This window comes from Mustela erminea, chromosome 19 (assembly GCF_009829155.1).
Source record: "Mustela erminea isolate mMusErm1 chromosome 19, mMusErm1.Pri, whole genome shotgun sequence".
Taxonomy (NCBI): Eukaryota; Metazoa; Chordata; class Mammalia; order Carnivora; family Mustelidae; genus Mustela; species Mustela erminea.
The window spans coordinates 34686568-34693207 of NC_045632.1; positions in this window are offsets into that span (position 1 = coordinate 34686568).

A 6640-nucleotide genomic window follows, 5' to 3' on the forward strand; every position below is an offset into this window, starting at 1 on the left:
TGAGGGAAGAGGGGCACCTGGGTGACTCAGTGGGTTAAGCCGCTGCCTTCGGCTCAGGTCATGATCTCAGGGTCCTGGGATCGAGCCCTGCATCGGGCTCTCTGCTCAGCAGGGAGCCTGCTTCCTCCTCTCTCTCTGCCTGCCTCTCTGCCTCCTTGTGACCTCTCTCTGTCAAATAAATAAATAAAATCTTAAAAAAAAAGAAGAAGAAGAAGAAAATGAGGGAAGAAAAAGAAAGACAGAAGCCATTCTTTAGGTCTCTCTCACCAAAATAGATTGATCATGTATTCAAAATTATAAACAAAGATGAAATGTGCCTAACAATCACCATCAATTAAAGACAATAGACAGAAACTCTCTGGGCTGGAATTGGCAAAGAGCCGCAGCTCTGGCCACATTTCCATTTGGAAATGGTCTCAGACCAGAGGTCCCTGACACATTCCAGAGAAATAATATTTCTGGCAAAATGCAGACATGTGTAAGCACCAGCCATTAGCCCAGCGTTGGGAAGATGGTATTTCAGAACCACTGGGAATACAGAATGCTGGCTGACGACACTGCAATTAAAACAGCTAGGAGGACCTGAGATTTTCGTCTATGGCAAATTCCAAAATCACCATCTTCCATCGATCGAGACACTTGCTGAAATTGTAAGAAAGAAGGATGTTGGGCCTGGGAATGCCAGGCCTCAAGAAGGCGGAAAAAACCCGAGTCCTGTCCTCACCAGCAAATTCTTAACTCTTCCCCTAAGAAGTAAATGTCCAGTGCCCTCAACGGCCACAAAACTCACAAGGGGAAATAACCCTACGCATTCAAAGGCACCCCATCACGGTTCTCACTGACTCTGGGGCAATGTGTTCTACCCTTAGCCACAGCTTGTTTCCTGCCCTGCTTCCTCGAGTCACCGAACTTTACCCACGGGGAGTTTTCATAATTTACCTCTTATCTGCCTGCCTCTGTCTCCACCCCTTAATATTTCCATGGAACCTCCTGAAGCTCAGTACCACTTCCTTGCCAGTTCTGCCAACCCGGAAGCCTGTTTGGAAGGCATCTTCTTATGAGTAAGATGGAAAAGTTCATTATGCCCTAGAAAGTCTCCTTCATAGGTCCCCTGACTCCTCCCCTCCATGTCTACCAACCCTAGGGCTCTGTCTGACTTCCTTGGGGTCCTCTGCCCCCTTTACCTAACACCTTCCTCACCGAATATTTAAATCAACTATGGGACAGGATTCCCTCTTCTTTATGGATATAAATAGATACAGAACCCCTCAAGATAGACCTAGATCTCCATGTCCCTCCCCAGGATTCCTCAGGATCATTTAAAGCCAGAAGCTCTGCAGGGGCCCCACCCGATAATTCAAGGCTTATTAGACAAAAAAATTTCTAATCCTCACTTCTAATCCATGCAATACTCCCATTTTGGCCATCAAAAATACCAAGTGGGCAAAAGCATCAGCCCCAGATCTGAGAAGCTGTCAATCAAATTGTTAAATCCAGATTGGCCTTGGCGCCTAATCCTAATGCTATTCCCTCTGCCACTTCTTCCAACCCCCCAAGGACTTCCCAGCCCCCGATGTGTGTTCCATCTTGTGTAGAATTCCCCTTCCTAAGGAGTCCCGGTACGTGTTCTCCTCCCCTGGGAGAGCCATCAGCAGGCTCCTACAATGCACTCCCCGCACACCCTATAAATGCCAGCTTGAGGGACTTAAAATTCCCAGGAGACTCTGCTTTAATCCAATATGTAGATGACCTCCTTCTGTGTTCTGACAGTCATGACAGCCTCTCGTGGACACCAACTACCTTCCTAAGGCTTTAGCAAGAAAGGGCCACCAAGGGCCCAGGGACAAAATTCAGCTAAGCCCCCGTGAGTCTGATATCTGGGTCATGGTACTCTGGCTGTACGTAAAACTGTCTTCACAGACCAAGGCTCCCATATTTGACATTTTCCTCTCCCCGAAAGAAGATAACCACCGATAGGCATTTGGGATCTTGGAGGATCTGCAGGATGTAGCTAAACCTACATTCTCTCCCATCACCTCACCCCCTTAGTGCCGAAACTGAGGAGGCAGCCCCACACCCGGGAGTCTGGGGGCGCCTATCCAAAGATGTTTTTGAGAACCTTAAGGGCTAGAACCACCAAACTTGTCCCAGCGGCCTTTGATTTAGCATTAGGTCATCTGCTCAACATACATGTTCCTTCTGCGGCACAGACCCTGCTGCTTGATGGAAGCACATAGTACTTTTCTGCCTCCTGACTTATCGCTCATGAAATCTTACTCTCTCCTTCTCACATCGCCTTACATCACTGTCCAAACCCTGCCACCTTACTTCCCTCAGCCACTAATGGGATGCCCCACGACTGTGTCCTTAACACTAGACCATGATCATGTCCTAGGCTAGATTCCTCAGAAGTCCCCTCCCCCACACACGCTGACCTTACTCTTCATTTCAATGGCTCCTACCTCCTTAAGGAGAATGGAGATTTCCAGGCTGGAAATGCCATCACTGATCAATGTAAACCTCTAGAATACTGAGCCCTGTCAAATGTCAAATCAGCCCCCATTGCTGAGTTAATTGCTTTTACTTGGGCTTGCATTAAGAGCAGAAGGAATAAAGGTTAACATATATACTGATAGCTGCTATGCCTTTGGGGTAGAACGTGACTTGGGTACGTAAAACAGAGAGGATTCTCTACAGCGGCCAGTCCTCCAGTTAAAAATAGACTCCAAATAGCAGAACTTCTAGAGGCACCTGTATTATCCCAGTAGATGACTATGGTAAAAAACCAAGGGACACGGCACGAAAAATTCAGACGCGACCTAAAGAAACAGATGGACTGATAAGTACGCTGCATCAGCAGGCTGCTCCCTGCCCACCCCAAAAATCCAAGCAGGTTGCAAGCCTTGGGACTGTGCCCTTGCATCCTGCTTTCAAGGCCTAGACCCCCGGTGGGATTATTCACTTTCCTTGAGAGAGCACTATTTTAGGACGGCTCCTCAGGCAATTGTGAAAGAAATCCACACGGCCCAAATGGTAGCTTCAGACTTAGAAAGAACTGGATGGGGAAAGCTGTGTATTTAAGCCACTCCAATGGACTTTGGAAACACCAAGATGGCTGCTCCACAGTCCCCAAGTTCATCTCTTGAGTCACCTTGTGTGGTTTATTTGACACGGCTCACACGGGAAAGGACAAAATGCAGGGTATAGTACACGAACAGTCTTTCAGACTCTTCCGCTTTTACTTGCACCAAGCGGTTGCCCCTGGCCTCCACGGCCAGAAACTTAAGCCTGGAAAAACCCTAAAGGTACAGCAAGAAAGGGAAGCAGCGTGCCCTCCACTGTTTTAACCCAGGTGATTAATTAGCACCGCGAGAAAACCCCGCACCCATTCCAGTCCACCCTCACAAGGGGCTTGTCTTTTCCTTTGTGATTTTACCACAGGCCCTCTTCTGAGAATGAACATTTATCATTACACTTCCCTAACCAGCACTAAATCCGGCATAAAAGCCCCAGGCCACTACAGGGTTCCCTGGAGATCCCTCATGGGAATGGAAATGTCCCCACGGCACCTCCTAGCTCCTTTCTCAGACCCAGCCCAACCACACAGAAATCACCTCCAGACACAGCTTTCCCCCTCGCCTCAAGATTAGCATTCTCTGGTTATCCTCAGCCACCAGATGGTTATTTCTATGACCCCTGGCTAATTCCCGATGGTTCTGACTTTGGGGAACCCATGCTTCTTGGCTGTTCCTTGTCAACTGGACCCTGCTACCTATCAAACTTACCAAATCTCTCTCTTTTTTTTAAAGAATTCCCCCCCCTTTTTTTAAGGTTTTATTTATTTATTTGACAGAGATAGATCACAAGTAGGCAGAGAGGCAGGCAGAGAGAGAGGGGGAAGCAGGGTTCCTGCTGAGCAGAAAGCCCGATGTGGGGTTCGATCGATCCCAGGACCCTGAGATCATGACCTGAGCCGAAGGCAGAGGCGTAACCCACTGAGTCACCCAGGCCCCCCCCCAAATCTCTTTATCTTACTCTATTTCCTGTAATCTTCTTGCATTCATAAATTCTCTCTAAAACAACCATGCCCTCCCTCAGGGTCACCTTGCCCTCACTATAAGAACAAGAGGTATCAAATAAAAACCACAATGAGATACCACCTCACACCAGTCAGAATGGCTAAAATTAACAAGTCAGGAAATGACAGATGCTGGCGAGGATGCAGAGAAAGGGGAACCCTCCTACACTGTTGGTGGGAATGCAAGCTGGTGCAACCACTCTGGAAAACAGCATGGAGGTTCTTCAAAAAGTTGAAAATAGAGCTACCCTATGACCCAGAAATTGTACTACTGGGTATTTACCCTAAAGATACAAATGTAGTGATCCGAAGGGGCATGTGCACCCGAATGTTTATAGCAGCAATGTCCACAACAGCCAAACTATGGAAAGAACCTAGATGTCCATCAACAGATAAACGGAAAAAGAAGATGTGCTATATGGTGAATATATATATATATACATATATATATATATATACACACACAATGGAATACTATGCAGCCACCAAAAGAAATTAAATCTTGCCACTTGCGAAGATGTGGATGGAACTAAAGGGTATTATGCTTAGCAAAATAAGTCAATCAGAGAAAGACAATTATCATACGATCTCCCTGATATGAGGAAGTTAAGAGGCAATGTGGTGGGTTTGGGGGGTAGGAAAAGAATAAATGAAACAAGATGAGAATGGGAGGGAGACAAACCATAAGAGACTCTTAATCTCACAAAACAAACAGGGTTGGGGGGAGAGAGGGGGAGGAAGAGGGTGGTGGGGTTATGGACATTGGGGAGGGTGAGTGCTGTGAAGTGTGTAAACCTGGCGATTCAGACCTGTACCGCTGGGGCTAATAATACATTATATGTTAATTAAAAAATTAAAAATTAAAAAAAAAAATTTAACTTTAAAAAAATTAAAAATTAAAAAGAAAGAAAAGAACGACATCCCAGATCCTCCTATAGGTGACCTCTGTTCCTGGGAAGGTGAGGTAGAAAAAACAGCCACAAAACTGGTCCTGTGTTCCATCCAGGACCTCTTGACTTTGCGGGGGTGGTGGGGAAGTTTGCCACCTTTTTAGGTACCAACCCTAGGAATTTATCACCTGGCTCAAAAAGTTAGATTCCACAACAGAATCAATCAATCATCTATTCATTGCTGAAGCCATTCACCTTGTCCCTGGGTAATACCACTGTGGGTCTTGAATCAGTGACTGGTTAATTACAAGAAACCCAGCTAGCCATTCTCCATATGACCCTGGTTACAGAAGAAAGGCACTTGCCTAGCGGTCAGAAGTAACGACTGCGGGGCGCTTGGGTGGTTCAGTGGGTTAAAGCCTCTGCCTTCAGCTCAGGTCATGATCCCAGGGTCCTGGGATGGAGCCCTGCATCGGGCTCTCTGTTCAGCGGGGAGCCTGCTTCCTCCTCTCTCTCTCTCTCTGCCTGCTTCTCTGCCTACTTCTGATCTCTGCCTGTCAAATACATAAATAAATAAAATCTTAAAAAAAAAAAAAGAAGAAGTAAGGAGTGCATCTTCAACCCCAGTGGTCTACCGGACATCTTTGCCATAACCGGGAAGGTTCAAGAGGTGAAGGAAGAAATGTTTCACCGCCATTCTAACTCACACCGCCAAGGAAGGACAATAGGTCCTTCCTTGGTAGATCTCTGAAAGTCTGTGAAGTTGGGTACACATATTGATTCCGTCTCCAGTGTTCATCTACCTATCTTCAAGGTATTCCTCTCATTAAAGGTCTTGTGTCTCGTATTGAACAGCCATTATCTACTGTCACCAAGGTTCTAAATGATTAAAAGGCAACCACCTAAGAAATGGACTTACGTTGATAAGAGGAAAGAAGAATTTCTTTTCTTCACTTGAGCAAGGGGGGAGACTGACAAAGATTCTTTGCTTGACCAAACTTTAGTCAGGATCCCCCAAACCTTCTCCCCAAGGAGGTCCTTCTGTCTACTTCCTTCTAGAATCCAGTTTAGCAAGAATCCTGCTAAATCAGTTTATTCAGAATTTCCCAGCCTGAGATCTTATCACGCAAGGCATCCCTACAACACCTCCCCCCACACACCAGGTGATCTTTAGCCAGAAACTTCCCCAACACCCCTCCAAACTCCCACTCCACTTGCTTATTGGCTATAAACCCCCCCTGTTCAGGTCATATTTGGAATTGGGTCCAGTTCTATACTGGAATCTGTCTTCCCCTACTGCAATAGCTTTTTCGTTGTTGTTGTTGTTGTTGCAATAGTTTTTTTTTTTTTTTTAATAAAATCTATCATAGGCAGTTTAACTTCTGTTTTCTTTCACAGTGCTCTTTTTCCTTACCTGCCAGGTCTCTCAACAGGCCATTTCCAAGCTCAGCGGACTCTTTGCCCATTTCCAGGAGGTGAGGTGGGCTGGGCCACCCCAGGGCTTACTCTAGAGAAACTCACCCTCAGGTAGGGAAAATTTCCATTCCCAGTACTGGGAAGTAGCAGAAGAGAGGGAAGGTCTCCACCCTCCTGCCCTACCCTGGGGTCTTCACCTCCTGACCCTGGGGCCAGTCTGTGCGGCCAGAACTGCCCTTGGTCTGAATTCACAGTC